This window comes from Sciurus vulgaris, assembly GCF_902686455.1.
Source record: "Sciurus vulgaris genome assembly, chromosome: 4".
NCBI classification, from domain to species: Eukaryota; Metazoa; Chordata; class Mammalia; order Rodentia; family Sciuridae; genus Sciurus; species Sciurus vulgaris.
The window spans coordinates 70,731,613-70,743,702 of NC_136464.1; positions in this window are offsets into that span (position 1 = coordinate 70,731,613).

Sequence of the window (12,090 nt, forward strand, 5' to 3'; positions counted from 1 at the left end):
GCCAGCTTCTTGGAGCAGGCTTGGAGCAGTGAGAGCTTTTCCACACAGAGCCAACACAAGGCCCTGAACCCAGCAGCGGCCCCGGCCTGCAGGCGGCTTCTGGAACCAAGGCAGGAGAGGGAGAGGCTTTCCCTGAACAGCCCATCTCCCTCAGGCTGGGGCAGGCTCTGTCTATAGCCAGCTTCTCGGAGCAGGAACGCCCAGTGAGATCTTTTCCACACAGAGCCAACCCGAAGACCCGGACCCAGTAGCAGGGTAGGGGCAGCTTTCTTCAGAAGCATTGCATTATCAAGTTCCTCCAAGACTGCAGGCTACTGAAGGCTGGGAGGTGATATACTGGAAATCTACATGGACACTATAAACCAATAGAGGAAATCTGCAATATCTCACAGTCCCACTGACATCTGAACAATATAAGAAAACAAGAGAAGAAAATATCACAAACAAACCTAGATACTATATCAATAAAACCCAATGACAGCACAGCAGAAGAAATGTCAGAAAGGGAGTTCAGAATGTACATAATTAAAACAATCAGGGAAGCAAACAAGGAGATGAAAGAGCAAATGCAGGTATTAAATGAACGCACCAATCAACAGTTAAAAGAGCAAATAAGAGAAGCAAAAGAGCATTTCAACAAAGAGTTAGAGATACTGAAAAAAAAACAAACAGAAATCCTTGAAATGAAGGAAACAATAAACCAAGTTAAAAACTCCATAGAAAGCATAACCAATAGGATCGAACACCTGGAAGACAGAACCTCAGATATTGAAGACAAAATATTTAATCTTGAAAACAAAGTTGACCAAACAGAGAAGATGGTAAGAAATCATGAACAGAATCTACAAGAATTTTGGGATATCATGAAAAAGCCAAATTTAAGAATTATTGGGATAGAGGAAGGCTTAGAGAAACAAACCAAAGGAATGAACAATGTATTCAAAGAAATAATATCAGAAAATTTCCCAAAATGAAGACTGAAATGAAAAACCAGGTACAAGAGGCTTATAGGACTCCAAATATACAAATTACAACAGACCCACACCAAGGCACATTATTATGAAAATAACTAACATACAAAATAAACACAGAATTTTAAAGGCTGCAAGAGAAAAGAATCAAATTATATACAGGGGGAAACCAATAAGAATATCAGCAGATTTTTCAATCCAGACCCTAAAAGCTAGAAGGGCCTGGAACAACATTTACCAAGCCCTGAAAGAAAACGGATGCCAACCAAGAATCTTATACCCAGCAAAACTTACTTTCAGATTTGATGATGAAATAAAATCCTTCCATGGTAAACAAAAGCTAAAAGAATTTACAAAAAGAAAGCTGGCATTACAGAACATTCTTAGCAAAATATTCCATGAGGAAGAGATGAAAAACAATGATGTAAATCAGCAACAGGAAGAACTAGCCTAAAGAAATAGCCAAAGAAAGGAGAAACCAAATCATGTCAAAAACAAATATGACTCAAATGACTGGGAATACAAATCATATCACAATAATAAACCTGAATGTTAATGGACTGAACTCATCAATCAAAAACATAGACTGGCAGATTGGATTAAAAAGAAAAAACCAAAAATATGCTGCCTGCAAGAGACTCATCTCATAGAAAGAGAAACCCATAGACTAAAGGTGAAGGGATGGGAAAAAACATGCCATGCACATGGACTCAGCAAAAAGCTGGAGTATCCATCCTCATTTCAGATAATGTGGACTTCAAGCCTAAACTAGTCAGAAGGGATAAAGAAGGACATTACATACTGCTTAAGGGAAGCATAAATCAGCAAGACATAACAATCATAAATATCTATGCCCTGAACATTGGCTCATCCATGTACGTCAAACAAATCCTTCTCAATTCCAGAAATCAAATAGACCACAACACAATAATACTAGGCAATTTTAACACACCTCTCTCACCGCTGGATAGATCTTCCAAACAAAAATTGAATAAAGAAACCATAGATCTCAATAACACAATCAACAATTTAGACTTAACCAACTTATATAGAATATACCATCCAACAAAGAGTGAATACACTTTCTTCTCAGCACCACATGGATCCTTCTCTAAAAGAGACCATATTTTATGCCACAAAGCTACTGTTAGCAAATACAAGAAGATAGAGATACTACCTTGTACTCTATCAGATCATAATGGATTGAAATTAGAAATAAATGACAGAATAAAAAACAGAAACTTCTCCAATACCTGGAGATTAAATAATACACTATTATATGATGAATGGATAAAAGAAGACATCAGGAGGAAAATAAAAAAATTCTTAGAAGTGAACAAGAATAAAGACACATCATATCAAAATCTCAGGGACACTATGAAAGCAGTACTTAGAGGAAGATTTATTTCATGGAGCACATTCAATGAAAGAAGAAAAAGTCAACAAATAAACGACGTAATGCTACAGCTCAAAGCCGTAGAAAAAGAAGAGCAGACCAACACCAAAACTAGTAGAAGACAGGAAATAGTAAAAATCAGAGCTGAAATGAACGAAATGGAAAAAAAAGAAAAAATCAAAAAAATTAACAAAATAGTTGGTTCTTTGAAAAAAAAAATTGATAAACCTTTAGCCACACTAACAAAGAGAAAGTGAGAGAAAAACTCAAATTACTAAAATTTGGAATGAACAAGGAAATATCACAACAGACACCAGTGAAATACAAAACAAAATTAGAAGCTATTTTGAAAATCTACACTCCAACAAAACAAAAAACCTCAAAGACATCAACAAGTTTCTAGAGACGTATGAATTACCTAAACTGAACCAGGAGGTCATACACAACTTAAATAAATCAATTTCAAGCAATGAAATAGAAGAGGTCATCAAAAGCCTACCGACAAAGAAAAGTCTGGGACCAGAGGGGTTCTCAGCCGAGTTCTACAAAACCTTTAAAGAAGAGCTCATTCCAATACTTCTCAAAGTATTCCATGAAATAGAAGAGGAGGGAACCCTCCCAAACTCATTCTATGAAGCCAATATCACCCTGATACCTAAACCAGACAGAGACACATTGAGGAAAGAAAATTTCAGACCAATATCCTTAATGAACATCAACACAAAAATTCTCAACAATATCTTAGCAAATCGCATCCAAAAATATATTAAAAAGAGTGCACCACGATCAAGTGGGTTTTATCCCAGGGATGCAAGGTTGGTTCAATATCTGGAAATCAACAAATGTCATTCACCATGTCAACAGACTTAAAGTTAAGAATCACATGATTATTTTGATAGATGCAGAAAAAGCATTCGATAAAATATAGCATCCCTTCATGCTCAAAACACTAGAAAAAATAGGGATAGTGGGAACATTCCTTAACATTGTAAGGCAATCTACGCTAAGCCCATGGCCAATATCATTCTAAATGGTGAAAAACTAAAAGCATTCCCCCTAAAAACTGGAACAAGGCAGGAATGCCCTCTTTCACCACTTCTACTCAACATCGTCCTTGAAACTCTAGCCAGAGCTATTAGACACACCAAATAAATTAAAGGGATATGAATAGGAAAAGAAGAACTCAAACTATCCCTATTCACTGATGACATGATTATATATTTAGAGGAACTGGGAAATCCCATCAGAAAACTTTTAGATCTCATAAGTGAATTTAGTAAAGTAGCAGGTTACAAGATCAATGCTCATAAATCCAATGCATTTTTATTCATAAGTGATGAATCTTCAGAAAGAGAAGTTAGGAAATCTACCCCATTCACAATAGCATCGAAAAAAATAAAATACTTGGGAATCACTCTCACAAAAGAGGTGAAAGACCTCTACAATGAGAACTACAGAACACTAAGGAAAGAAATTAAAGAAAATCTTAGAAGATGGAAAGATCTCCCATGTTCTTTGATAGGCAGAATTAATATTGTCAAAATGGCCATACTACCAAAAGTGCCATACAGATTCAATGCAATTCCAATTAAAATCCCAATGGTGTACCTTACAGAAATAGAGCAAGCAATTATGAAATTCATCTGGAAGAATAAGAAACCCAGAATAGCTAAAGCAATCCTTAGCAGAAACAGCGAAGCAGGGGGTATCACAATACCAGATCTTCAACTCTACTACAAAGCAATAGTAACAAAAAGATCATGGTATTGGTACCAAAATAGACAGGTAGATCAATGGTACAGAACAGAGGACACGGACATAAACCAAAATAAATACAATTTTCTCATACTAGACAAAGGGCCCAAAAATATGTAATAGAGAAAAGATACCTTTTTCAACAAATGGAACTGGGAAAACTGGAAATCCATATGCAACAGAATGAAATTAAACCCCCATCTCTCACCCTGCACAAAATTCAACTCAAAATGGATCAAGGACCTTGGAATCAGACCAGAGACCCTGCATCTTATAGAAGAAAAAGTAGGTCAGATCTTCAACATGTCGTCTTAGGATCAGACTTCCTTAACAGGACTCCCATAGCACAAGAAATAAAAGCAAGGATCAACAACTGGGATAGATTCAAACTAAAAAGCTTTCTCTCAGCAAAGAAAACTATCAGTAATGTGAAGAGAGAGCCTACAGAGGGGGAGAACATCTTTGCCACTCATACTTCAGATAGAGCACTAATTTCCAGAATATATAAAGAACTCAAGAAACTCTACACCAAGAATACAAATAATGCAATCAACAAATGGGCTAAGGATATGAACAGACAATTCACAGAAGAAGATGTACAAGCAATCAACAGATATATGAAAAAATGTTCAACACCTCTGCATAAGAGAAATGCAAATCAAAACTACCCTAAGATTCCATCTCACCCCAATTAGAATGGTGATTATCAAGAACACAAGCAACAATAGGTGTTGGCGAGGATGTGGGGAAAAAGGTACACTTATACATTTCTGGTGGGGCTGCATATTGGTGCAGCCACTCTGGAAAGCAGTATGGAGATTCCTCAGAAAGCTTGGAATGGAACCACCATTTGACCCAGCTATCCAACTCCTTGGCCTTTACCCAAAGGACTTAAAATCAGCATACTATAGAGATACAGCCACATCAATGTTCATAGCTGCTCAAGTCACAATAGCCAGATTGTGGAACCAATGTAGATGTCCTTCAATTGATGAGTGGATAAAGAAACTGTGGTATATATATACAATGGAATATTAGTCAGCCATAAAGAATAATAAAATTATGGCATTTGCAGGCAAATGGATGAAATTGGAGAATATCATGCTAAGTGAGATAAGCCAATCTCAAAAAAATAAAGGATGAATGATCTTGCTGATAAGTGGATGATGACACATAATGGAGGGTGGGAAGGGTTAGTGTTAGGGTTAGGGTTAGGGTTAGGGCGGGGGACAAGGATGGAGGAAGGAAGGACTGTATAAAGGGAAAAGAGGGGTGGGAGGGGTGGGGGGAAGGGAAAAATAATAGAATGAATCAAACAACATTACCCTATGTAAATTTATGATTACACTAATGGTATGCCTTGACTCCATGTAGAAACAGAAACAACATGTATCCCATTTGTTTACAATTAAAAAAAAATCTTCACAGGGCAAAATAGAATGGTTTTTCTATCATATCGATTCTATAAGGGAATAGTGTCTGACTTTGTTTTGTTTTCCCAAGCTTGCTTATAAGGCTTCACGTCAATTTTGTGTCTTATTTAATCAGAAAAGAGGAACACAGCCACAGTCATCAAGGGCTTTCTGAGGAGGCCACCTTCATGCTCTACACCAACAGGGTCATTGACTAACTTAGCAAAATTTTACCATTATGTAATTATCAGTTGAGCTTCATGTGGGTCTTTTATTAGGACTCTAATTTTGAACTACACTTCATTTACTCTTAAGGCTTGCCTTAGTGCTTACAACCAGCATCCTGCCCTTTGCTTCTGAGGGCAGCATGTGTGAATGTTCAGAAACAAGTGTCAGATGCAGAGAGTTATTCGAAAGTGTTAATGCAGAGGAAGCCACTGCAGAGAAGCCACTCAGGGAAGAGGAATAACTTCTCCATTAATGAAATCAATAAATTCTTGCAATCTCAGTCACAAAAACTAGTAAAATGGAACTTTCAAATGTTAAATGAAGTACCTGTACTCAGATCATTGCTCCAAAGACAAAGTAAAATATTTTTTTATGAAAATCTACTGTGATCCTAAAAGAATGTGATTTCTCAACCAAGTGGCCCCAAAGCCTAACAACCATTGTTATTGTCTTCCTTAAATGTTCTCCAAATTCAATGTTTTATGGACTGTGGCATATTCATCACTCAATTTACCCTTCCTTTTAAAATCACTGTCATTTACACCCTGAGCAGTGGAGATATAATTGGCACACACATCTGACTTCCATGAATGCAGACATCTAGGAGTCTTGCTTGAGATCTCCATTTTCTTTAATCACTGGAATCATAACAATCGACAAATCCTAATATGTTTGCCTCCTAAATATTGGTCAGGTTTTACTCCATTTCAGCTTCCACTACTTTAGTTAGTCTAGGCTCTAATTATCTCCCACCTGAAGCACTGGATACAGATTGTCTAGAATTCTCTTTGAGGATTCTCTCTTGAAGGATATCAAGACAGATTGACAGATGTGGTCTCACTTTGCAAATGTGACAAGTGTGCTTTCAGGTGTTCATAAGAGAAGTGTGTCTGTGTAGTAACATCTTAAGGCTTCCTAACAAGATTAGCTACTTAAATTAAGGGAAACGTATCCTCTCATCATTCTAGAGGTCTGAAATTTGAAATTAAAGTGCTTGCAGGGGATTTGCTTTCTTCAGAGATTCTAGGGGAGAATGTTTTCTTCCTTCTAGCTTCTGGTGGCTCCAGGTGTTCTTTGTCTGTGGAAGACTAACACTAATATCAGCTTCTGTCTCTTCATAGCCTCTACTCTGAGAAAACTTGTCATTGGTTTAAGAGTGCATCCTAATCTATGAAGATTTCATCTTAATATCCTTAATTACTTGTGGAAAAATCCTTTTTCCAAATAAAATCACAAACACATTTCCAGGAGACAGTAACATTTACACAGGTCTAAGAGATAAGTAAGTGGTGAAAATCTTTTATTTTTGTATTCAGGTTTGACCTTCTAACACAAAAATGGTTGAAATACCTCTCACATTTAGTATTAAACCCAATCCAAATTTTAATCTTGCTCAGACTTAGGTTTAAATCTGTTAGCACCATGAAGACCTCATAGTTAAGTGGTCAGTACATGTCACACAAATAACAACCAAAAGGACACATTATAGTTCTTACAGGAAGGAAAATGTGGTGTGGGGAGAAAGGACTTCATCAAGTTCAGGAACATTTTAGGATAATGAAAGATCAGAGGGTGGATAGTTAAGCAAGTAGATGCCTGTAGAGGAGAGGACAGGTTAATAAAGTTAAGTTTATTCTTTTTCATTTTTTCTTAACCTTTCTTGAGAGACTTTTAAATGCCCATACAAGTATTGATAATATTTAATTTGGGGGCAGGCACAAATTTTTATAAGTAACAGATAATCACCTCAGGTGAATCTTACCCATCAGAGATCACCTATTGACTTTTCCTGCTAAAAGTATATCAGGACTGAATTGGTATCTCTTTGCCTTCTTGTCTTCCTTATTTTCTCTACCCATGAATATTGGTTGGTGTTTTGTTCTTTCTTTCATGTATACATGCACATCAATTACTGATGACTGCTTACTTTTACCTAGTTCACTATACTTTTTTTCTTTTACTAAAGAATTACGAAGGAAGTTACATTTCAAAAAATTTTTCCTTATTTCTAAATGATGTTGGTTAGTGTCAGGGTCTTTAGCCCCCTTGCTCTTCTTTACCAGTGGCAAGGGAAGGGAGCACTCCCCAACAAGGCCAGACTGGGAAAGGTAAGGCCAACTGACCACCCGCACCCAGCCCTCCTGCGGAGGACAATCGGACACGTCAGGGAGACCAATCACAGCAGGAACTCATTTATTGAGGAAGTCACACAGGGTGGACTTCCTTGTGTAGGGTGGAGGCTAGGCGGGAACCAATCAGCTTAAAGGTCAGCAAGGCATGGGGGGGGGGGGCGGTTCACGCAGGCGAGAGTCCCTTAGGACTATATGGCAAGCAGGAGCTAATCACGTCGGAGAAACTGTTGTTAACCAATCCCTGACCGTGGTCCAATTTATCGTCATTAACTTTTGAAACCGCCTTTGCAGCCTTGATCTTGCTCACTCGCCAGGGAGTAAGGAGTCAGCCTGAGTTAGTTAACATGTCATTAGTCCCAATAGGTTAGGGTTTTCTTATTCTCAAAAGCACATTAAAGAGTATTAACTGTGCCAGGCACAGTGGCACACACCTGTAATCTCAGTGATTTAGAGGCTGAGGCAGGAAGATTCCAAGATCAAGGCCAGACTCAGCAATTTAGCAAGACCCTAAGCAACTTCTGTGAGACCCTAAAATTTTTTTAAATAATTTTAATAGACTGGGGATATAACTCAGTGGTAAAGGGTCTCTGGTCAAATCCTGTCCATCCCTCAAGAAAAGTACTAACTTGATGATATACACTATATAGATATAGTGTATATGATATACACTATATACTCTTGCTTTTAGTCACGTTTTAACTTACATAGATCAGTGAAATATGACTTAATGGTTTATCATGTGTAATGCATCTGTGCCTATATTGTGTTAGTCATTAGGATATTTAACATTTTCATTAACTGCTCATAGTTAAAAATAATAAACAGACTAAGGTACAAATCAACAAAAATATATAAATTATACTGCAGCAGTGGTCTCACTTTCTGTATGTGCTAAATGTTCTTTTTAATACTAAAAGAACAGATCTTTTCTCCTGATTTCATATACTTCCAAATTTTAAATGTTCAGGCAGTCCTCAGCAAGACTATAACTTGGCTTGGGGACTGTGTTTTCCCATTATTGAGAACTAGTATGTTTTGCCAAAAAGTATGGATGCCATTGTGCAACATCAGCAATTTTTTAAAGTTCTGATAATAATTTTTTTTTGTGAATATGTATAGGAAAACTCAATTTAATTTTGGTTCCCAGGTAGACTTTGCACTTCTTGTACAGTATTTCATTATTATTATTATATTTCCAAACTACATTTCTATTTTAAAATCAAAGCTATCCAATAGCATCAACTGATTGCAAGGGAGTGGAATAGAAGGGTAGGGAAAAATAGAAAATGACAATTTAATGTCACATCTTAAATATTGAAGCATAAATTTTATAGTGTTTTGAGATAAATATGGAAGGATATTCATTTATTTAGATTTACAGTTATATTGGAAAAAACTCCTTTCCTTCTCTTTTCTTAGGTTCCTTACTGAAAATAATTTCTTATATACTATAATAATTTCCTAGAGTTTTATAGTATGCTTGTAACCTGATTTTTTTTTTTAATTCCAGCATCCCTGGGATGCAAATTTGATGGAAAATTTAAAACACAAAGCCTTCAGAAAAAAAAAGATAATAGTATATATTAGGATAATGGGATATAAATACTTCTAATTAATGATGATTAGGTAATAGATTCTTATTTTGAAGTTATACTCTTAAAATAATTCATAGGAAGTGATTTTAATAATAAGAATTAGATCCAATTATGGATGGGTAAGCAGCATGAGTCTTATGTAGAAAGCTTATTAGGTCGTGTGAGTTAATGGCTCCCAAAGAGCCTTTTGCTTAAGATTCAGGGGATTTCAATGGTTTGTCAGAAGTCCAATTTTCACATCCAAATTTTTCATTTTCTGGAGGAAACATTCTTTGTGAGCCAAGGCATATACATTTCCATTGATTTAGAAAATTAGGTGTTTTCTCTGAAGAACTCTTTAAAAATGCAACATAGGCTTACTATGTATAAAGAAAAGCAAAATTCAGAAAGTTTGATACATGAGGTAGAGACAAGAAGGTAATTCTTTGGTTTTAAGGGTGAGGGATTCTAATGATTCCTCAGAAAATAACTTCAAAATATCAAAAACTTAGAGTGAGGTGGAGTATAGAGTAGGAAAACAGATGTGTTTAAGTCATCCTTTTACAAATTTGTATATAAATAAGGTATTTTGAAAAAAATCAGGTATTGTGATAAAAGTAAAGTAAGCTTTATCCATTTCCCACACACCAGCATCCTCCCTGCCTTCAGGCTCCCATCATGTGAGATCCTGACAGTCTATAGCTCACTGTTATTACTATTAAAAGATACCTCTATAGCAAAGGACAACAAAGTGCTACTCAATTTTGGGGTAAATCCAAAAGCCTAGATTTTCGATAGTGCTAGGACAAAGTGTCAGTTTGTTCTGAAATGTCAGGGTTCATAGAGTATGTAGTGTCAAAAATGTATGAATATAGGAAGGTTAAATCCATAAGCAGAATTTTGTTTAGGAAATGCAATCATCCTAGAAACCTAGTATGTAAAATGTATACTCAAGCATTAAATGAATATATCAATAGCTGCACAAACCACCTTCATAGGTGGTAAAGAAAATGAAAACTGAAATTCCAGAGCCTATAAACTTCAAGGTTTGGAGACTAAAGACACATAAAAATGTAAATATCCATAAAAGATCATCTCAAGTACAGGGCAGCATTATTGTCATGATATCATAAAAAATTAGAATATTGCTCTATTGCGCCCAAGGAAAAGGAAAGAATCACACCACAGTAAAAAAAATGTGTTTGGTATAAACATTAGAAAAGAAAATGGGCAGTTAGGAAGCATCATCTGAAATTCACATCTGTGTTTACATTAGTACTACTGGCAGCTATCAGTTAGCATAGTTCTACTGGATCTTTGTTTATTTTTTAGACTACTCCCTCCACTTTAAGTGAAAGAAAACTTTGCAATAGTATTTTACCACTATGCTTTGTAGAACATTCATCTTCTTTGATAAAGCATCCATTTATTCATATTCATATTTTAGTGACGAAGTTAAGTATTCTTGTGAATGAAATAATTTTATTTAAATTATTTAAATTATTTTATTAAAAGTAATTATAATTACTTTTATAAAAAAGCTTTAATCAATATTAGAAAATGTCCTTTCTTGTCCTCCCTATTAGAAAATGATGTTTGTATAGAGAAAGAAAAAGAAATTCAAAATTTAGAGAAACAGAGTTCAGCTTTTTCTTAAAACCTGATCTGTTTTGGGGGGAATTTTAAGTGCGAATACCTCAGAGAATAAAGACAGCACACATAAGAAAGAAGATCTAAAATGAATTATGAGGTTGGTGAGTCAAGTGACAGAAAGCACAACTTCTTTTCTTTCCATTTGTCTTGGAGAAAGCTCTCTAGCTTGTCTGGTAAGGAGCAAAATTTGAGAAACAATTTAACAATTCAACAATTCAAGTGCTAGGAACTGCATCCTGCTGTGGGGAAACATCTTGGGACTACTGTGTGTACAAGTGAACAACCGTTTTGAAGCATGGTATCTTTACCACTTTCAACTCATGTGATGATTTGGGTTCCTGAGACATATCTTAGTGCTAAGTGATCTCAAACTTTTTATTTGCTCAAAAAATGTCTTATTACAATGTTTAGAATTTATGCTATCTTTGTCAAAATTGTTTTTGTAAATTTAATGTGCTGGAAAGCCTGCCAGTCTTTAGTAAATATTAGAAGAGTCTTATTTATTCCTCACATGCCATAACCTGCACAGCAGTTGATTCAGAAACAGGCGAGGGGCATTGGGGAGTTAGAAAAGACAGACACAGAGAGAGAAAGCTAGGACCAGGTGGGTCACCATCCTCTGATAAAGGAGCAATGACCCAGAGCTAGTTCATATATAGGTTTTTATGATCAAAAGGATTTTCTGTGAGAAAGTTTCTTCAAAGAAGGCAGGTGGAAGAATGAAATCAATAATAATTATCTACTTGTACTCATAATTCTCTACCCCTGGCAGCTAGTGTCTGAACTCCGGGTCAAGACTGATAATTCAGTGCCTTACACAGAGCCTCCTTTAAGCAGGAAGGCACCATAGCAACTGGGCAGTCTTGACCTGCACCTTTGCACAGGAGTTCCCAACACAGGTCATCTCCGAATCACCACTCCCCACAATCTTACACCTCTAGTTTGATCCAAGCACCTATAATGGCTTCA